Below are 10,115 nucleotides of genomic sequence, written 5' to 3'. Positions count from 1 at the left end.
TTTTTTCCTTTGCCTTCATGGGAGCTTATGTGGGTGAAGAGCGTGTGCCATAATCAGCAACTGAGACGTCGAGAAATTAATCAGCATGACTTGCTGTTTGAAGATGGCAGAGGCATTGATAAAGTAGTTAGATTGAAGCATTTTACTTTGGTCGTCTATTATTTGATACGGTGGTTGCACTTCCGAAGCTATAACTTCTGCTGCTCTAATTGTTTCTAGTATTTTCTTATTGACATGTGCTGTCATTTATCAAGAAGATTCTTATAGCGATAGCTGGAACTGGTTATTTTCTGTTCTCATAGCTATCCTTTCGAATAGTTTTTTATTTTTTTTATCCTCACAAATAGTTTTTTTAATCAAGATATTGTCGAGTACTAAATATAAGTATTTTTTTAAAAAAAATTGAATATTAATTTTCTATATTGTGAGGAACTAACTTTTTAGTTAACTCTGTTGATTTTTGATAAGATGTTCCTAGAAATGAAATTGGTCCAATACAAAATGGATTTCTTTAATTGAGTTTGGATTATCGTAATGAGAGTAGTTGATCTATCTTTCCAGTTTACAACAATCAATTCTAAATGCAAGTGCGATATTTAACTATGTACGGAATTGACAATGTTATTGCGGGTTAGTTAACTGAATGCGAGGTTTCACGATCACCTGCTGCACAGGGAAGCCGGATTATTTCTCTTTCTTTCTTCCAAATAATTTTTTTAATTATTCTAATGTTCCATATACGTTCCACACATGACCAGTTCCTGAAGAATTTTAAGGAAATTTCATTATGCATGTTGTCACTTCTTATATTATGTTGAGATTTTTTCATTTCGGCCAGCTATTATTTTGAGATTAGAAATTACTGGAGGGAGGAAAGAGAATTTTCTAATAAAATAATATAGTCTGGTCTTTTTTGGCGGGTCAAATACCATCGTCTCATTTGATATGAAATATTGAAAATGAAGAGCAAGGATGGAAATTGGGATTAAAAAAGTTAAAAGAGTGTTTAGTTTAAGTTATTACTTTTTATATGAGATCGAACAAATCTATATTTATGGGTTTGGGGAATACCACGGGAAGAGGTAGCATTCTCCAATCCTACGTATATGAGATTGTTTAATTCCATATAACAAGAAAATACTTGTACTAAAACTTTTTAATATTTTTTTTATCCTAATCCTTATCCTATATTTTTAATACTTCGTACCAAACAGGACCGATAGTCTGGTTTTGTTGTTGAAGATGACAGGGAATATTGAAATGAATTTGAGGTGGTACATAACAAAATAGACTAAAATAATAACGACTATAGATAGATTTTTGTAAGAGAATAGTAATGAAGTCATTTAGATGCGGGAATACTGAGATTTTAAAGAGTGATTATTATCATAAGAGAGACTATTTCCATAATTATGAATCACTGCATTACATTGAATTAGAATTATAAAAAAAATGTTTAAATTGAAGCATACGATGATATGTGAGAAAGGTAATTCTATAAATCCTGAAGAGTTGGAGCAAGCTGAATTTCTCAGTGTGCATGGGAAGCATTCTGTGCCCCAAGCCTGCGCTAGTTGGGGATATAAAAAGAAAAAATGATTAAGATCCTGTATCGGTTGAAAATATTTACCTTAACATTTGAATTTCTAAAAGTTAGCTTGTATAAAGTATAAACATGACTTCTGCAATTTCAAGTTTCAAAAAGAGCCCGACTTACAAGCAAAGCGGTATAATCAGGAGGAAGTGCAAAACACGCACTGAATATATTTTTAAAAAATATAAGATATGATTTATTCTTAATGCGTTTGATTAATTTAAACAATATAAATATTTTATATACATTTAATGTCAATATCTTCTATTAATAATAGTGTTCGGGTTAGGTAATTTAAGCAATGATATATTAAGGTTAATTTTAAAAAAAAAAGAATTATTTATCACCACTTAAAAATTCTTTGTTAGTATTTAAAATTGTTGTGTCAGTGATGTTTTATTAATGAAATTAAAGGTTTTAGCACTGCAAAACTAATAACTAAAAAAAATACTACCTCTGGTCCTAAATATAAGAGCTAGTTAACTAATTTGAGGAGATTAGGGAATAAGTTAAGTTAGTTATTTTTAGTAGATATTTTCTTTCCTAGAATATCCTTGCTAATCAAGTATGTTGGCTAGAACTACTATTATTAGAAGGAACATTTAAAAAAAAGTATAAATATGAGAGAGAAAGTGGATTAAGGTCTTATATTTAGAACTAAAATAAAAGTCAAACAAGATTTTATATTAAGGACCGGAGGTAGTATTATATAAAATTAAAAGGTCATATTAAAAATTTGCGTAGAATTTGAGTATTAGAAGTGTGCTATTACCCCATATAAACTATTTACAAGATATTTTAAATACAGTATATATGCGCAAATAAGTATGCATGAATATTGTTGGGGTAAATAAATAATTTTTTATGATGCTTCGCTCAAAACGCTGAAGGAAAATTTTATTCAAAACCTTTAATTTTAATTTAAGTGAAATATATTTCTGTTTTGATCTAAATTCCAAACCTCATCAAAAATGAAAAAAATTATTAATTTTAAACACATTTAATGAGTTAATTATCATTGTCCGTTAAAAGCGCTTTATACTAATAGAGCTAGAATAGAGTGGTACTCCCTCTGTTCATTATTATAAGAGACATTTGATGCTTATGGCATGTTCCTATATATAAGAGACACTTAAAAGTTGTCTCTACTTTTTGTATTGATTTTCTATTTTACCCATATTTATTGTCTCCAACTCACACTCTTTCTCCCTCCCACTTCTCTTTCTTTCAATAATTTAATTGTTCTTTCTCATGCTCTCTCTCCTTATTAATGAGGGCATTTTTGAAAAAAAATTATATTTTTTATACATTAATTGTTCTTAACTAATTTTAACTGTTTTTTTATCAACATAATTTGATTATTTGTCTTTTATAATAAAAAATGGAAGGAGTAATTATTATATGTTAGTTGATGTAGTTATCCTTGTGATCGCAATAAATACCATCTCTCGCCGAGTGAGTGTGTGTGTAGGGCGGCCAACGAACCATTGAATGATCATTAATATTATGGACCCCGCGGATGCATTATTAGATAATGAAATGGGCTTGCTTACTCTAGCAGGCCCTCTTCTCACACGTAACTGGGTTAGTTAATTGTCGAGCTTTCACCCCCACGTGACGTCCGCCAAGCGAATATTACTATGTATAGTACCAGCTCCGACCCGAGCTTTTGTAATTAAGATCGAAGATAAAACTATCACTGTTTACTTATTTCAAATCAGAGCTTCCCGCAAGAATGCCCACACGTGTTTCTCAAGGGCTTCATATATACTCATCCAGTCCTTAATATAAGACTCAATTATTGAGTTGGTTTTGATCCTAAATATAAGACCTATTTCTCATATTTATCAATTTTCTCTAAATTACCCATATAGATATTCCTTCAACCATAATCAAGTAAAAGAGAGAGAGGAGGTATTAAGAAAGATGATTATGGTATTTTACGAAAAATGTGTCACATTTCTTATAATTAACTAACTTACCTAACTTTCTTAATCTAATCAAATTAGTTAAATGGGTGTTATATTAAGAACCAGAGGAGTATAAAGATTAGTTGGAGATTGAATTTGATTCTAAATATAATATCTTAATTTATTTTGTTTCTCAAATTTATAATGTTTTACTAAAATATACCCATAAAGAAGGTAATTTAAGGAAGTAACACATTTGTTATAACTAAACAACTTAATTAATTTTTTTAATTTCTTTAAATTAATTGTATAGTTCTTATATTAAGGATATTGGGTAATATATATGTAGCTACTTCATTAATACCCTGAGTTTTTTTTTTCCTATTTCTTTTAACAACAACGACGATTAGTTCCCCCTCTTCATAGTACTGACCAGTTTATGCATGGATGGGCAAAGGATCCACACGCATAACGATATATATATATATATATATATATATATATGTTGCAGGGATGCATTTCATATCTTAATTTAAAACTTGAAGTATCCCTCTTATACATAATTCCCAACGACTCCATTCAACTAGATTCTAATTAGAGTAGGTGTGTGATGTGTCCATCCAAGAATGATACTAGTAATTCAGACCCCTTTCCCAGTAATTCAGACCCTAGCTACAACCGACCAAGTTATAAGTAGTAAAGGGTGACGACGAAGTGAAAATTATGTAATGACTTTTTGTTGAGGTACAATTATGTTGTTATAAATGCAGTAGTTTGGCTGTCAGGATCAATGCAGGTGGAGAAAATAGCCATGGCCCAAGCTATGCAAAGTTTGTGAGGAAAGGGAAGTTTCACAACCATTTCACAAGAGAAGTTTCACAACCAAGAGATCAGGGGAGAGGGGATTCTTTCTTTCCTTTTGCTCTTATTAACATCTCGTCACATAAATAAAGAAACACAAAACATTAATTAGATTCATGACTGAAGCTTGTACGTTTGTAGGGCAATCAGTGAGTTCTGATTACCGACTTCAACAAATTATCAGAAAACAGGCATGAACAGTACTTTGGGGAGGGGGTCTTTTTTTTTTTTTTTGGTCATGATTCTCACAAGGGTTTAAACTCGTACGTTAAAAAGTCTCAAAGAAAGTGTTTGGTCATATTTGGGCTGTAACATCTCAACATGAATTATTGTTATATCGTTTTATTATTTGATGAATGGACGCTAATAATGATCTGCTATGAAGAGTAAAAGAAAGATGCATGGGCAAGGCCAACATTGTACGGAATTCCAAACGACAATAGGGACAAGGCCACTTGTGTATAAATTTTATGTCGTATCGGATCCAAATCGCTTACACACACACACACACACACGTTGCGATAACTAGCTTCCATAATCCCTAGTAATCAAACAAGTTAAGTCTCATTTCATTCTGATTTCTGAATCATAAAGCTACAGGACTGGCGAGGAGCATCATGATGATGGTGAAGATGCAAGTTGAGAGTGAGGGTGTTGCTATTATTTCTATGTGTAATCCACCCGTTAATGCATTAACTCTTCAAGGTATGTCTATAATCGTCATATAAGTTTTCTCCTTCTTGTTGTCATGCAGGTACCTAGTCCTACGTTTTCAAAAACGTTGTAATAAGGTTGTTCCAGAATGCACTGTCTATATAGTTTTACTTCTCCTTTACTCATCAACTTTGTGAAACAAAACAGCGTTCTATATAGATATGTTTAAGATCAATTAGAAAAATGATATATGAATCCTCCTCTGTTTAAATGAAAACGAATTGAAGCGAGCCAAACGACTATATATCGAGATATACTGTGTAATAATTAATGGGTAATTACTGTCTCTGTGATGACTTGCAGGTCTTGCAGAACTGAAGAACAAATACATGGAAGCAATGGAAAGAGATGATGTGAAGGCCATTATCTTGATGGGTAAAACTATGTCTTCACTTTTCTATTACTAATTATTTTCATTGCTTGCTTCTCCTGATTTCTCAAGTTAATTGCTAGTTTAATTAGGTTCAGTTATCCCACACACATAAGTCTGGTACATGATATATAGAGGCAGAAAAATGGAACACTGAAATATGCTTTCACTTTTAGCATCTAAGTTCGAAAAGGCAGGCAAACCCTTTTCTTTCCGCGTTCCTTTGTCATGCATCGTTCGTAAGTAAAAATTTTGAATCATATGAACAGTTCAATAATCTTACCATATTTGAACTGATGGTCTTCCAATCCATATATATTATTTCTTCTTAAAAGGTGACGGTGGGAAATTCTCTGGAGGTTTGGACATAAATGTGATGCGGACTATGCAGGAAACTGGTAATATTCTATACGAATTTGTTTCAAGTCCCAAAATTGCATACAGAATTTTAAGGATATACGTAATTAAAAATTAGAAGTAAAAACTATTTATAATATATATCTGACAACAATATTGCGCAGCATGATTGCATAATGTTTTTTTCCCACTTGTAATTTTAAAGTGGCCTTGCAGGTGACGTCTCGGTTGTGACAAACATGTCTCGTGATCTCGTGATTAATGTTATTGAAGGTCTAAATGTTATTTATTAATTAATTACGTGCGTTAAAAGTGGCCTTAATATATATGCATAAATTTTCCTTGAATGGTAACTTCAGATGGCAAAAAGCCTTCAGTCGCTGCCGTACAAGGATATGCCCTTGGAGGTGGTCTTGAGTTGGCCATGGTAAGCTATTTTCGTTTCCCCTCTCAACCAAACCATTCTCGATCCATTTCTCTATGTTATAAATCAATAACCAAATAAAGTGGACCATTTTTATTTTTTTTCCCAATCATATATGACATAAATTCAAAAAGAGCGTGTGAACCCACACACACGCTCAGCCGCAATTAAGCACATATATGCACAACCAAACGCACACTGTGTCTCAATGAATCTTAATTATTTTCCTCATAAGTAATGGTTGTAGTTACCTACACAGAAAATTATGCATATTGTTTAAAAACTACTTACATGATCGTATATTATAAATAGTACTACTTCATGTCCTTAATATAAAAGCTAGTAGTTTTAATTTGATTTTAAATATAAGACCTCAATTTACTTTATCTCTTATATATATATTTTTCTAAAATAATCCATATACTAGTTGCACATTTTAAAGGTTTCGATTGTTCTAGGTGTTACATATGATTAGCAAAAGTATTTTAAGAAGAACAACACCTATTTATTTCAAATAACTAATTTAATTAATTTTCTTAATCTACTCAAATTAGTCAAACTAGCTCTTATATTAAGAACCGGAGGTAGTATAATCTATTATAAATTTTAATGTGTGTATATATATTAAATATATTTTGAGATCCTAATTAATTAAGGAAGTGATGAGCAGGCATGCAGTGCACGTCTTGCTACGCCGGAAGCAAAACTTGGCTTGCCTGAGCTGACTTTTGGGGTCATTCCAGGATGTGGAGGTAGTATCTGTAGCACCTCCTGCCTATATAAAACCCTTATCCTTGTAGCTTTCTGACCACTGTACGTATATGTGCCAGATATTCATAATTAATTAATTAATTAGCTCACTTTATTTTATTTTATTTTATTTTGCTTAGGCACACAGCGTCTTCCAAGGCTTGTTGGAGTTTCCAAAGCCGTCAACATGTTGATGGTAATCCACATGCCCTTTATTTGGAGGCTAGAGATTTAATTTGGTCAATAACTTCATTTATGGCACAGGCTTAATTAACTCTTTAGAGTGAGCCCAGCACCTCACAGTAATAGGACTAGCTAAATTGGGTCTTTAAATTTCTTAAAATTAATATAGATGTGGCTTTAAAGGAACTCTTTCCTTCTAGCGAGCTTAAAGTAGCTCCTTTGGAGGAAGCCTTTTACAAACACCGTCCCGTAAACTCAGTCTGCCAAATTCCATTATATTGACCTGAAGAAATGCTTAATCGAGAAAGGAGAGAGACGTATATATATTATTGAAAAGCTAAAATATATATTTGGTCTTTTAACTTTATATATATAATGTTTCGATTTAATCTATTAATTTTAAAAAGTTTATTTCTGGTTATTTAATCCTAAAATCATTAGGTTTAAATGATATGTTTTTTTATAACAATAATAATTGTTTTAAAAATTAAACTCAATATATTTTAATATCTGATAGTGTTCTATAAATATCTAAGATTTGAATGTTATTATTCCTTTTAACAATTTTAGGGTTAAAAAACTAAAAATACAATTTTTAAAGTTAAGAGACTAAATTGAGAAATGGTATATATAAAGTTAAAATATTAAACGCATACTATAGTCTTATTGTAAAAAAAAAAAAAAGATATTGGCATGTGATTACGAATGAGGAGTTCAAAAATATGATACATAGCTTTCACAAATAGGTCCTCTCGTGTCTAATCTTTCTGGCAACGATGGGATCTTGTGAACCAAAGAACTCTCCACACTTAAAATCTGATACACGTACCCATATATATCCGTGCGTGCGTGTGTGCGCATGTAGAGACATAGATGTGTATATGTTGTGCTGTGCATGCAGTCCTCGGAGAGTATAATGTCGGAAGAGGGGAAGGAAATAGGGCTGATTGATGAAGTTGTGTCAGCGCAAGAGTTACTACGAGTTTCGCTTGCGTGGGCTTTGGACATAGTCGAGGGACGTAAAAGCCGCACCAATTCACTCTCCAAAACTGATAGACTTGCTTCAATGTCTGATCTACATGCCCTCTTCAACACAGAAACTGCCATGCCCCATCACAAGGCTTGCCTTGACGTCGTCAGATATGGTATTGTTTCTGGAGGTTATTGTGGTCTCTCAAAGGTATACATAACTTACACGTATCACCCAATTTCCATTTCAAGTGTTTTTTTCCCGTTATGGGATTCAAATTTCAGAGCTTTCAGCTTTCGGGTTTATTATTGATGTGTGCTAACAAGGCAAATGAAAAATACTACCTCCAGTGTTGCGCTACAAACTAGATTTATATATCGGAGGTAGTAGTTTAAAAATATAAATATATGACTCGTGAGCGTTCATGAACTTTGCAGGAGCAGAAGTTATTCGAAGAACTGGTGCTCTCAAATACTGCGAAAGCATCTGTTCACTTACATTTTGCTCAACGGGCGACCTCAGAGGTTGAGCTTGTTTTTGTGATTGAATTCCACGCTGAAAAGTTCCAATTCCGAACTAAAGTCTCCTATATTTACTACCTTCATTCTTTTATTTTCGTATTCTCAAAATATATAATTGATATGATAAGATATAATCTTTAATTTGAAAAATGAAGTTCTATCTATATATATAACAGTAGTTATTAATTTTGCATAAACGCGATGCAGGTAGCTGGCATTACGGACGTGGGACTGACGCCACGCAAAATGAAGAGGGTTGGGGTGATTGGTGGTGGATTGATGGGTTCTTGTATTGCCACTGCTCTTATCTTAGCGAACATCAATGTTATACTCAAAGAAATCAATACCGAGTATCTACAAAAAGCTATAACAAAAATACAAGGTTAGTGTTTCATTCATTAATCCATCAGTCGAGTTGCAACAGACATATTTTCTGCTTGCAGCTATAAGCATGTCAAAATTCCGTGCTAATGATTGCATAAAGACAAAACGACTATTACATTTGTCACTTTATATTAGTAATGGGGATTGTTGTGTGCTAGCAAATCTGGAAGGACTATTAAGGAAAGGGAAGCTTGGACACGATGAGGTAGTGAAGTCCCTTTCGATGCTTAAAGGCGTGTCGGATTACTCGGATTTCAAAGAATTGGATATGACTATTGAGGTATATCATCCCCCTCTCTCATCTGACCTGGTTCCTCATAAATCAAATTGTTGCGTTGCGATTTGCAAGCCATCGTTAACTTACAGAACAGCTAATACATCTGTCAAGATGGAGTGGAAATACGGCGGTTATTAAGGTAGTTTAGCTTCATGACTATGGCAAATTGATTATTTGTAGGCTGTTATATGAGGAAGTGTCCCTAAAGCAATCAGTATTTGAAGAAGTCGAGAAGAACTGTCCTGATCACTGTATCTTGGCGTCAACCACATCTTCCATTGATTTAAATATAATTGGAAATAAGACCAAATCGCAGGATCGAATAGTAGGAGCACACTTCTTCAGGTCAGAAGCATTTTCTCACACACACACGCGCGCGCGAAAGTAAAAGGGCCATAAATCTGACATTTTATCTCTTTACAACCTAGTCCTGCTCATATCATGCCTCTCTTGGAAATCATACCGACCGAGAAAACTAGCGCACAAGTGGTTGTTGATCTTATAACAGTTGGGAAGGAGCTGAAGAAAGTACCTTTGGTTGTCAAGAACTGCCCTGCTTTTGCTGTTAATCGCACTTTCTTCCCATATACGCAAGCCGCCTATTTCTTGGCAGATTTGGGGATTGATATCTTCAGGATTGACAAAGTAATCACCACATTTGGCATGCCAATGGGGCCTTTCCAGTTATGTTTAATTTCTATGTGTGATTCTCATTCCAATTATTATAACTGAATCAACTCAGAGAGCCACTTGAAGGAATTTGTCTTTGAATCGACTCTTTCCCTCTCTTCTTTTTGATT

The 10,115-nt window shown here is 33.2% G+C and overlaps 1 pseudogene; it reads left to right on the top strand.

Annotated features, from left to right (window-relative positions):
• The first annotated feature begins 4,973 nt into the window (after window positions 1–4,973).
• On the top strand, window positions 4,974–10,003 carry LOC114739262 (peroxisomal fatty acid beta-oxidation multifunctional protein-like; annotated as a pseudogene).
• Window positions 10,004–10,115: the final 112 nt, after the last annotated feature.

The sequence above is a fragment of the Neltuma alba genome, unplaced genomic scaffold (genome assembly GCF_004799145.2).
Source record: "Neltuma alba isolate B1F8T4 unplaced genomic scaffold, ASM479914v2 tig00013828_pilon, whole genome shotgun sequence".
In the NCBI taxonomy this organism is placed as follows: Eukaryota; Viridiplantae; Streptophyta; class Magnoliopsida; order Fabales; family Fabaceae; genus Neltuma; species Neltuma alba.
Note: the sequence above shows the minus strand (reverse complement) of the source record. Positions and strands in the feature narration are given on the sequence as shown.